Here is a 12,828-nt window from a genome sequence, read left to right as displayed (position 1 = left end):
CAGAGCAGGCAACACACACACACACACACACACACACACACACACTCAGCTGCTGCGACGGAGACAGCAGCTCAGAGCAAACATCGGTGAAAGCTAGTTTGAAGCTTGATTTATACACACAGCTCCATTACAACCCCCTACACACGTTTTGTGATTGTTTTATTATTATTTTTTCTTCTTTGGAAAACAAACACAATCAGGCGATCTGCTGCCGAGTTAAAGGAGACATATTATACCCTATTTCCCAAGTTAAAATAGTTCCCTGGTGTTCTCATGAACATGTCTGTGACATGCTTTGGTCAAAATACCATAAGGATGAAGCACCATAGCAGTTCAATAACCCTGCTAAACCCGCCCCTTTCAGAACGCTCGGTTTTGTGCATGGTCCCTTTATATGCAAATGAGACACAGGCAAACACACACCCACTTCTTCCAGGGGGTTTCTGATTTGTCCTTTTTACAGCGCTCACTCGCTCAGCTCCTGTTCCCTCCGCTCCATTCCTCTCCCCCTCCCTCCTTCCACTAGTTCTCTGACAATATCAACATGGCAGCGCGTGCGGAAAACAGCGGGAGTGCCGTCACAGGAAGAGACGTCTGACACAAGGATCAAGCCGAACAGTGCCGAACTGTAAATCAGTTAAAAACACTTAGGGACAGCACCGCTGATCGCCACCGCTGATCACCACCGGTGAGCTGCATAAACTGCCGCTGTATGTGACTGTATCAGACTGAGTCTGTGCTCCGGTCATGGAGGACGTACTGAACAAATATTTTTAATTAGATCGTGTCAGAATGGTCAGTTGTGAGCTCTATGTGACCTTTTCTTAAAAATGTGTGTGTTTGTACGTCGGTGAAATACGGTCGCTGACTAAATACAGCGACCACTGGCCGCAGTCTGATGCGAAGTGGTGCGAACACACGTTTGCTGACTTTATCCGGCACATTAGCTTCATATATAAAATCCTCTGAGGCTGGAAGTTTGTGTAAAACACTGTGCTCCACTGTGCAGCCACCAACAGCACACTTGTCCCTCCACGTTGACATAATACCACTCTTCCTCCCTCGCCTGCACTCTCGCATTTTATAGGGATTTTATAGGTGGAGCTAAGGTGGAGCTAAGGTGGAGCTAAGGGGGATCTAAGGTGGAGCTAAGGTGGAGCTCTCGAGGTAAACTTACTGGTGGGGCGGTAACATTCGCGGTGAAATGCGCATTCTGCCGTCATAAGCGCAGGGAATTCAACATTGCGTGTTTTATATCCTATACTTACACTAAGGGGGACCACGAAAAAAGGACTGAGTATTCTTTTTCCACACTTAGGCGACTGGTAGGGCCTCCAGAGTCCCAAATATAAGTATTGAAATGGTTAAAAAGTTGATTTTGCATAATATGTCCCCTTTAAGTGTTTGGACTGTACGTCATCAACAGCCCTCGTTCTGATTGGCTCGCAGTGAATTCACGATCCAGAAAAACAAAAGTTGCACTTTCACATGTTCGAAAAATATTTCACACGTGTGAAGAACTGGCACGAAAAAGAAGCGTCTGGTGTTCAAAGGCCTGAAGACTCACTTTTAGAGTTTGGTTTGAGTGAGGATACTGGTTTGAGTTTGTTATTTCTTTGTCCTTGGTGTTTTAAGGCAGTAGTCATCCTTATTATTATTACATTAGTGCTTTTTTTCTCTTCTCCATTCTTGTCTTTCCTCCGCCTCTACTCCCCCCCTTTCGATGGTTGAGGTAGGACATTAGAAGCAATAATTAAGGATAAGATAATGGACTAGAGAGTAGATTATATCCATGAATGTCTTCAGCAAAAGCCTCTTTTCCATTGGTGAAGCCTCCACTAATATATGATTACTGTCGGCAACAGGAATGAATACAATTGCCGTGATTGCAAGAGTTTTTTCAGTGAGTTTTTATCACCTGGCTGTCATGGAAACATGACACCTTAGAACTTATTCTGGTGCTTTATTTTGTCTGTATACACGCTGACTCATTTCCAGTATGATGTCACGATGTGCACAATTCCCTCAGTGATGAGTTTGAAAGAGGGACTGAAGTGTAAAAAAAGAGGGAAACCGTTGTCGCAGTGTTTCCTGCTCCCAACACATTGGTTTATTCAATGTGTTGCGATGCTAAATATAACATAAACCAATGTGCTGGAAAATGAGTGCACGTCAAAAAAACAGAAATATTGGGCTGGAGCTTTTTTTTTTTTACTGAATGGATATCTTCAATCTCCCCGATCACCTCTCCCTCATCTTTTACGCCAGTGGCCATTATTTCACATGACCAGTGTTAAGAATAACTGATCATATTTTAATACGATGTCTCATTTTTATCTGCGCTGTTTCTCTCTGTGTTGTGCTGAGCTGTGCGGTGCTGTGCACACACACACACACACACACACACACACACTCTCATACATGCTCATGGGGATACAGATACGGATACATGCTCTGTTTGTGCAGAATACAAATGTAAATGCTCCGCTATCAAACCACCTCCTCAACACACATTTTGAGGAACAATATTTTTTCCAGTTTGGTCATAGTTTAACCCTTTTTGCTTATTTTAATCATAAAAGGAGCAGAAAATGTCCTCTTACTAAGTGCTTTTGCCCATTTTTCCAGAATAACTTTCAATATCTGGCGGTTACTTGCAATTCACTGCATGTGAAAATACCTTTTTAACTATTTGAAATGACGAAAAACAAAACGGTAAACACGAAAAAACAGTTGTACATGAACACCAGATTTTGCGTGTTAAATTTGAAATGGGAACAGTAGAAAACCTATTTACAATAACGTGTCTCTCAATGTGCAACAACAGGACAAAAAATGGAAACTATGTGCACATGTTCTTCCCACTCTCTCCTCTCTGATGACAAAGCGCTGAGTCGCCGGCTTCCTGAAACAAGTGAAATGACCATAATAATCACAGGTCGGCTTTAACATGCAACTTCTCAGCAAAACATAATTGCAGTTCCCCATAAAGTAGATGCTATTCTGGTGTATTTAAATACATACTTTTACCTACAAAAACAATTGATTCAAAAACTAATTCAGAGACAGATTCAATAAGTCCTAATAAGTTTTTTAAACAAGATAATTAAATTAATTTGACACAATTTATCACCAGCAGTGCATTTTACTTTGCTTTAAAATAGCACAATAGCTTTCAAGTTTGCACAACTGACAACAAGTCACTCAGAATACATATTGATTTGAGTTTGAAAGTGAGCCCAGGATGATTATGTATTTGCCTCACTCTCTCCACTGTCCCTACATGCTGACCCTGACCCTGCCTCTGACTCACTCCCAGTCTGAAGCACCTAAATCAAGAGAGATGGAGATGGTTGAGCATTGTTTTTATTGCTAACTGAAATAAATGAGCTTTAAAAGTCAATAAATTAGCATGAAATAACAACAATAGATGACAAATGACATGTTAGGCCTAGTTTCATAAGTGGATGTGGTCACTTAGGTCGTTTTCACTCCTAATCGTCCACTAGACTCAATTGGGGAACATTCAGCGGGTCCGAGTTTGCTTTCACATCTTCTGTTTCCTCCACATAAGAGCAAAACATGGCGCTGCATCAAATCTTATCGTTTTATGTGAACACACGAGACAGATACGCTGCAACAATGCGCTCAGACATTTCTCCCGGTTATCGTTTACCCACAATGCCCTGGGTTGTAGTGCACTTCTTGCATATGGTTCACTTGAAGCGAACCGAGAACTACGTTTTTAGGCGGACCAGAGTTTGCTTCTTCAGTGTCCGGTTGCACACCGAACATCTCCCCAAATGAACTTTCAGAGCAAATGTGAATGGTGTGAATGCACCCTGAGTTTGAACCCAACGGTCTTCTCATCATCAGTTATAGACCAAGCCCCGTTTCTATGCAGACAATACTCACATACTAAACTTTTTAAAATACTAAACTCCCAATACGTTAGGCATGAGTTGTTGTAGGTAGGTAACATTGTCATTTTCAGTTTTATGAGTATTCTCTTAACAAGCAAATGGAATGGATTTGGGCTGTGGATAGAATGACCATGCATCAATATTGAACATGGTAAATGTGGGCGGATCCAAACCAGTCAATTTGAAAGATGGGAAGGGACACATGTCCCCCTCCAATATAATGGCTGTTGTTGGGTTGTTTTTTAATTGTGTACTGTGCAGCTGTAAGCGAGCAGTATCAGATCAGTACTCTGACACCAGTCTGAGAGCTGGCTGATCAAAGAGGGTTAATATGGGTTAAAACAAGCCTGACCTCTGTATATCCATCATTTTGCTTTGATTCACTGTAGCGTTTCGAGTGAAGGAGGAATATACTGAACCTCCTCTGACTTTCCAGGATTAGTTTCGACTCAATTCTCTCTTTCTTCACCATTACAAATCTATACTTTTGCTCATCCTCCTCCTGCTCATGCTTCACCTCATCTCATCGTCTCCGTCTCCCTCCTACCGCGCCCTCCTTCTCTCCGCTCTCATTAAGCTTGCTCAGCAGTAACTGCTAGTGACATCTCTGAAGATCCTGACACATGCTGGCTACAGGGTCATGACTGGAGAGAAACTACCAGAGAAGGAAAAGAACAGAAAGACGGAACATGAAAAACAAAGAGAGGGGACGATTACCTTCTTGCACTCACACATTTTAGGCATTTGCCTGGGTAAATGGCTGATTTGTTACTTTGTGGATGGACACATATTGGTATCAGCGGACTGTTCTTTTTGTCAGGCAACATCGGTGATGAGTGTGTACGACACTTCTTAAAATATCAAGGAAAGGATAATTTGATGAAGTGTCATTGTCACTGAGGAATAGTCATATCCATGAAATTACAGTTGTGCTAGCCGCTGGCTATATGAGGACATAAACAAGATAAGTTACAGATTAAATCAGATCATTTTAGCCGAGTTCACGTGACACAAATTTCAAAATTGTAGGATTGTTCTGCAGTTCCTGTTAGTCAAAGATTCCGCTCTCTTGGCTCAGCTCCCTGAGAAGAGGCAGCTCTTACGGCTCCCAAATGGCTCTTCATTTAGTATCACTCAGAGTCTTCTATAGCCTAATTTAGCAATTATGAATGGTTTGTGTGTTGGTAAGCAATTTTTGATGCAGTGTTTTCATAAAAGCCTTATTTTTATGCATTTTTATTGCGTTACAACACAGTTACTATTGTTTAATATTTTAATCAGACCTTAAAATTAACAACTGAACACAGAACCAGAGGAAACAAATCTAAACGTTATGACACTGCCGAACGTTTCTGGATCAATGCTGTCTGAAGTTTGTCCTTCTTTTAGGAACTTCCTGTCTACAGTTTGGATGGATCACTCACTGAATGTTTGTGATGGTGAGGTGATCACCCATCTGTGTTCCCATTAAATGTTTGTAAGAATTTACCGACGGACGATCACATTTTTGAAGAAATCCCAATATCCATTAATGGGCAAAAATGTAAAAAGTAATGTCTCAATGTCTCAAAACTCATTGGATCAGACACTCTACGATGAGACCACCGCACCCTCAGTTTCATGTGGATGTGATTCAGATTAGAGATTTAGTGGCAATTTAAATCTAATCTTAAGATTGCATATATCTCAGTGACATCTACGTCAAAGGATAAGATAATGGACTGAAACATCAGGAACGCATTGTTGAGCAACTTTAACCCTTTACCACCTAATCCTCAAAATGTCCGTCAGGACTCTTTTTTTTTGGCTTATTTTAACCATAAAAGGGCCAGAAAAAAGATTTTTCCAGAATATCATTCAGTATCTGGCAGTTAAAATAGTGTATTAACAATTTAATGAAGAAAAACATAAAGTTTTATTTAGAAAAATACAAGATTCTGATGTGTTAAATTTGAAATGTGAACAGTATTAAACATTTTTAAAAGAACATTTGTTTGAGTCTTTGTCTCAATGTCCAAAAACAGGCCAAAAAACTGAAACTTATATACAGATGTTTTTCCAAACTCTCTCCTCCCTGGTGTGAAATTACCATAATAACCACATGTTGACTTTGACTTGCAACTTGTCAGCTTTCAAAAAGTGAGGCAAATACGATACGCTCAGTGTTAAAGGGTTAATCACATCTTTGAAGACGTGTTGGTAAACCTAGAGTTTATTGGAAAGAACTTTCTCATGAGACAGCGGGAGTGAAATCCCTTTCTCTTCCTTCTTGCTCTGATTGATGTCATCTTTCACATGTTGAGCACTGCTCCTCTTGCTTTACTTGATGGAAAGTCACTGATCAATAGCTTTTGTCGCGTGTCCATTGGCTGTGTCGGTTTCATCAAATATCTTGAAGAATGATTTAGGGGTCCCGTTGTTTTTGTCCCTCTGCTGTCGATGAATTCTTAAATCTCCTTGTCAGTTCTCGCACTTCCTTTGAAAGGATCCCAACCTCAGTTTTTAAATAACAACTTGTTTAATATTCTCAAGAGGACACTGGCGCTTTAATGTATTCAAAGCTTGCCCACTGCTTTGCTTCCTCACATCCAGTACTTGTACTGAATATACAAAGGTCACACCGTCCAACGTGATCATAATTCTAGTATTACAGAAAACCTTGTACATGTAAAGTGAGATAAAGCGGTACACATTGGTGAGAGTCAAACATATCATCTTGCGAACATAAATATCTACTGCAGTGGGGAAATGATATTGTTGTTCAAACGTGCCGTGCTGTTTGTGGCAGTGAGTGTTGAATATGTGTTTGGTTTAGTGCATTCAAAATGTGTGCGTTACAATTGGACAGTTACAATTGTTTGCTCTTGTGATTGTATCTTCTGGTGTACTGTTGCACTTTTAGGGATTTAAAAACAAGGTTGTGTTTATGTGGGTTTGGTCATCACAGCAGATAAAGATTCCCACGGGTCTGTGTTACTTTTTTTGCAGCACTTTTTCATAATGGCAAGAACATTCATGATTTCGACCTTAAAGGTGACATAGAATGCTTGTATCGCACATATATGTTAGTTATGGAGGTCTACTTACATATATTAACTTGTTTTCTTGGTTAAAAACCTCCCAGTCGCTGCAAACGAGCCGATCAAAATATCTCCTCACTGACGCTCTCGTCAGCCGCGCTGTTTCAGACCAAAATCACACCCCCAGAACTAGACTGTGTTGTGATTGGCCAGCCAACGAGAGCTTTCCTACTGTCCTGTGATTGGCCAGGTACCTGGAAGTGACGTAATTGGTAGGCCAGATCTCAGATACACAGCTCCTCCTCTGGCATGGTGGATGCTCTGCATCTCAGCAGCTACAACGTGAGTAGTTCTTCTTCTTCTATGGTTGAATGTACGCAACCGGATGTGCCCGGACTAGTGCCCGCACCAGGAGGCGCTACGTTCATCAACATACGGAAGTGCCGAAACGCTTCGCAGAGCCCAGGAAAACAATAAAACCCTATTTTCTCAGTAGTGGCTGAACTGTTTGTTCTGAAACTTTAGGGTTTCATAAACGAGGTAATGACGCAGATACACACACAAACGCAGTGTTAATTGGAGCTTCCGGTCTATGACGCCTTTAATGGCCAGGCAGGGATCTCCTTTGTGACATGTTCTCTTGGTACTCTTGGTTTTTGCAGATGTAAGGCCAGCTGGTGTTTGACTTTCCCAGTGTATTCCTTTGCCTCTTACTCAATGTCAGCTGAAGCCACATCTCCTGTAAACCCCTTAACAGATAAGCAATATATCTAATGGGTTATGAGTAGATGAGGATTAGACAAGAGTTGGTGCCGAGTTCGGGATTGTCCTCTTGTTATTATCCCTTTACAAGATTGGTGCTAACCCCGAGCTCGGAAGTCAGTTCCCCACAGCTGATCAGCAGAACAGATTTTTATTTTATAGCTATCAGACTTCATTAACGCAAAACCCCTTTAAAACTGCTCTTAAAGTGCTTTTACACTTATACGTTACACTTATGGGTAGCACATTTCATTAACATTAATAAATGATCTTAAATGTTACACAGTTGGGGGCGGTTGGTGTTTGCAGGTAAAGGTCTAAACAAGGGCCGTTCTATCGAATCAGATTTGTGTCAATATTTTCGAACAACACCTTTCATGAAGCAAATAAAATATCGATTTAATCAGTCAAAAATATTGTATTAAAAAAAAAAAAAAAAAAAATACACTTGTTCCTTGCGCTCCCTGTGAATTGTAAGTATCTAACATTTACACTTACTTACAATTATAAGTTCCAGACGGACAGCGACTCCAAGCCGGTGACTTCTTCCAGTCCATTGAGCTATCACTCCAAAACTCAGTAGCCAACCAGCAGGCAGCTTTCTAAGGCCCGCCCATGGTCAGAATCGTTGTGTGTCTCTGTGGTGCCCTGTGATGGACTGGCAACCTGTCCAGGGTCTACTGTGACCCTTTTGGCCCCCACAACCCTCATGTGGAGGATAATGCAGTGAATGAGTTACATACACACTGGACTGTGTCGTTGTTAAGCTACTGTTACCTTGTTACTTTTGGTTTTTTTGAAGGGGCGGGGCATTTGTTCACAGACAAACAGCCTAACCTCACAAGCAGAGGAGTTCTGGCTTCTGATTGGATGAAGGTTTGTCCTAGATTCACTGTCCATACATGGAGCAGTGGTATTTATCAGAGTAAAGTGTTATCTTTCAGAACTTTTAAGGATCCTGATATCAGATGTCATTTATATATATATACATATGTAAAACTGTGTATGAAATGTAGTCAGTTAGAAATAAGCAAAAGGACGACGAATATATATAAACAGAGTGAGAAGATACTTATGCAGTGTTTTATGTTGAATTTACTAAAACATTTACAGAAGAGGAATCAGCAAGGCACACATGAATGTCTTATAACCTGAGGCCTATTTTGAGATGCTAGAAATTTTAGACACATGATCACTGTGCTGTGTGTAATTGGCCCTTAGATTTGCAGTGAGAAGCACCAGGAGAGAGCGCATCAACATTTACAGAGCGGTGTCACCAACCACACAATAACCAGCTCACGCAAAATTAAATATGCACATTCTCACATAGTGTATGAGGCCTGTAGGATATTTACTGACACTTGGTACTGGATATTGCATCTCAGATATGAAGGCACGCACATTGCATTGTTTATTTTCTGTATTTTCTATGATCTGAGGAATTAGTTTGTAAAACATTCAAACACCAGGGGAAGTTCTGTTATATCCAACTCTAATAACCCAGAATGCTGCATCTCAGTTCTGCAGACCTTTATTAATCTGTTTTTAATCACAACTCTGATCATAACAAATAAAAAGAATAAAGGACTAAGCATTAATATACATACAAAAAAAAAGAGCAAGACTTTGCAGCTACAAAATAAAGCTCGGATAATAATTGACCCACATAAACTTAATTTGCAAGGCAATGCTTAAAAAAATAATAGTAAATATTTTACTGTTAAATCTTTATTACAAAAGCGAAACTTAAGAAATGTTTAATTTTTAGTTACCCCTGTTGGCCAACCTGTAGTACCTCCACAGCCCATTGAGGGGGTTGAAGCCTACACTGGTTTTGTTGGACTTTATTAATCATCATATCCTGTACAACTCTCCCTTGAACTTGCCTCGGGCAGCCATGGAGCAGCGCCTGGGGAGCAACGGGTGTGGGGTACCTTGCTAAGGCGTACCCCAGTTTTTATTTTTTCCTAATTCCCTTTCCACTTGGCCATGAACTGACTAACCACACTTTGGGAATAGCTACCCCAGATTCAAACTCATGAAGCTGCATTTATACGCCAACGTGTGAAGATTAAATGTGTCAAGCAATGGAAATGGACAGAAGAAATCCTTCTCTGTGAAAAGTGGCCCAGATTTTTATATACAATAAACAATGTGTGGTTACCATGGAGACGCCTGAAGCCATTCCTCACAGCATTAATGGACAACACTGCACAATGATCAAAGTCGTCGAAGGACGGATTATAAATGCGGCTGATAGAAAAGACCTCAATCAATTTCATCATGAAGTACAAACATATTATTCCTTTTTTCTTTAGGTGAATGGAAGCAAACGTCTCTTTGTCCGTGTCAGAGACAGAGTCAGACAGGACTCTTTCTGTCTGACTCTGTCTCTGACACAAAGACATCACCAAAAGACTGTCTGTCTGTGTCGTAGGGGATGTCTGCTTTTACCAAAGGTCAGTTTAGCCGCGCAGATGTAACGGGAGCATCTTGAACATCAATAGCAACATTTATTAAATGTGCCGAGTGGAACTGACTCGAAGGTTGTTTCGAGGTCAGCGGTGAGTTTGAGCAGCAGCCAAGTCCGCAACAGGGAGAGACAAGAGCAGGGTCACTCCCTGCTGGGTACACTGGACCTGAGCAGCGTGAACACCACTGAGTTTTGTCCAGTGAACATCTGCACAAAAAAATCAAATGAAGGACAACTCTATTTTACTCCTTTAAACCATAATATTCTATCAAAGCTGCTCAAATATTAATAATTAGGGTTCCTCTTTATTAAAGGAAGTTTCTGAGCAAATTTAACAGGAATTTGGAGAAGTTGGCATGGCTGCTTTGAGTAAAGACTATAAGACGACACAGAATATCCCTCGATCGATCAGCCTTAATTGTTGCTGTTGTGCTGCAGGGGCTCCCATTGCTCTGTGATGCAGCTTTATGGCTCGAGGACGCCACACTGCAGAGGTTCACACCCAAGTCAGCAAATTTGCTTACTGTAGACCAACAAGAGGAAGCAAAGAGAGGAGACGGCTCGAGCCAGTGTTACTCAGCAAGCCGCCATACAAGACTACATTTCCAGAATACCTGAAAAGTCTAACCTTCTGATCAGTGTTTTCTCATCCATGGAAACTGAGAAAAAACAAACAGTGAAGTAAAGAAGGAATTCTGCATTTGCTGATAACGCGGCTTTAAATTACTTTTTATAATCTGACAGTATGAAAATTGCTCTCCCATTTTGAACCGCTTCCCCTCTGGAAGCTACTGTGAGGCACATTTTTATTCTACGCAAGGGTTATTTACTTATGAACTCACATGTGGACCACATTTTCAAACCAAGAAATTTAGCTGTACCAGACATTTTCCACAGCCAGTAAACTATGATGTATGTATTAAAAAAGACTGACCGCATACATGATGTATTCTTTAAATTTGGTCACATCTAAAAGTGCATCAAGATAGCATGTTTTTCTCTGGGAAATAAGATAAATATACAGTATGTCATTATTGACCCAGGCACAACATCTCAAAGTGCATTCAACAGAATACAAAACAACTATTAATTCAATTAAATGTATATCTTATTATCTCAAGGCATTATCCAGAGCAGAGAAACCCAACAATTCGCACAATGAGCCAACACATGGCATCAGTGGAGAGAGAGAACTCTCTGACAGAACCAGACTCAAAGATGTGCAGCATCTGCCTCGACTGGTTGGGGACAGAAAGCGGAAGAGGTGAGAAGAGAGAGAGACCTGGAGCAGATATAATGCCGTCAAATCTATCAGACTACACAGAGTGCTGCATTAATGGTCAGTATTACTGTAGGAATTCATGTAGCAATGTTTGAGTGACAGTGAAATGTGTTTTACTCAGTGTTTCTGGTGGGACCACTGGCTGGTCCTTTAAAGGCCCTGGTACAGGGGTCCTCTAGTATCTGACTTTGGGTGGCGGTACAAGTCTGGACGCAGAGAATAGGCCGCATTCTTACCAAAGAAGAAGAGAACAATGTTACAGCTCCCTCGAACACGTCTGGTTCTAGCAGCTCATCAGCTAAAAGGTCCGTCGGGCAGGGGAGTCGGGGTGTCAGCCATGTCGAAGCTCGGATGACTATCCTTGGTGACTTCTTCTTCTGTTGGTGAAGTGTTTTTTCTACTGGGTTAGCGGAGCTTAATACTCCACCTACCGGTGGGGCGGGAGTTCCATTGATGAGACAATACGCATCATGTGCACGATGCGCGTTGGGTTTACCTGGGCCTTAGTAGGTTGGAGGCCGTCATTTGAATTGGCTGGCTGCACAAAAGACAGAAGGAGATGGAGGGATCCTTTCGTCCGTACTTTGTGTTAATTCCGTCTGTCATTGTGCACGACACAGGAAAGCTTACGACGTCAGACGTACTGGAGCAATACCACCAGTAAATGGAGAGTGACAGCCAGGCGCTCGGCTTCACCCACTGGTGCACTGTGGGTCGTGGCATGTTTAATTTGTGGGGATATCTGACGAAGCAAGTTGTAAAAATCTCAGTGGACTGTCTATTTTGGATCAAGCACAATAAAATAACCTCTTACAGGTCATCTTTTTTTATCCCTGCAACTTGCCCTGCATACGGCACTGCCCTCTGGAGTAAGTATTAAGTAATGAACAAGATGCACTGAGGTAGGCTATACTATATATGGGGTAGTGACGGAGATGATGTTTGGAATGGAAGGATGGAACTAAAACAGAATGGCATTTAATCTTCCATGATCCAGAACTCTCTCGTAAAAATCAAGATTCAGATAAATAACTACTTAACTTCTTCAATAATGACATTTTTAAACTGAATTTAATTGATGGTAATTGGACTCGAGCTCTCCCGTGGTGCCGTCCACAATTTTCCATGTTGATGACGTTAAAAATGAACCATGAAAGAATATCAAAAAATAAATAAAATTGATTAAAAACTTGAACTGATACAATTCTGTTTAAATATCAAAATGGGGACAATTAAAATAAATTGAGTAAAAATAGTTTTCATTTATATTTCAGTGAGGTCAAGGTGCCATTATACTGATTTGCTCTCGCCCTTTTTCTGCACAATATCAGGGTTATAATTTAATGTTGGGAGGAGGGTTATCATTAT

The 12,828-nt window shown here is 41.0% G+C and overlaps 1 protein-coding gene across 2 annotated transcripts in view; it reads left to right on the top strand.

Annotated features, from left to right (window-relative positions):
* gfra1a (gdnf family receptor alpha 1a) overlaps positions 1-12,828 on the top strand; it is a 123,048-nt gene that overhangs the window by 96,574 nt on the left and 13,646 nt on the right. The window lies entirely within an intron of this gene.

The sequence above is a fragment of the Solea solea genome, chromosome 15, assembly GCF_958295425.1.
Source record: "Solea solea chromosome 15, fSolSol10.1, whole genome shotgun sequence".
Classification (NCBI taxonomy): Eukaryota; Metazoa; Chordata; class Actinopteri; order Pleuronectiformes; family Soleidae; genus Solea; species Solea solea.
Note: the sequence above shows the minus strand (reverse complement) of the source record. Positions and strands in the feature narration are given on the sequence as shown.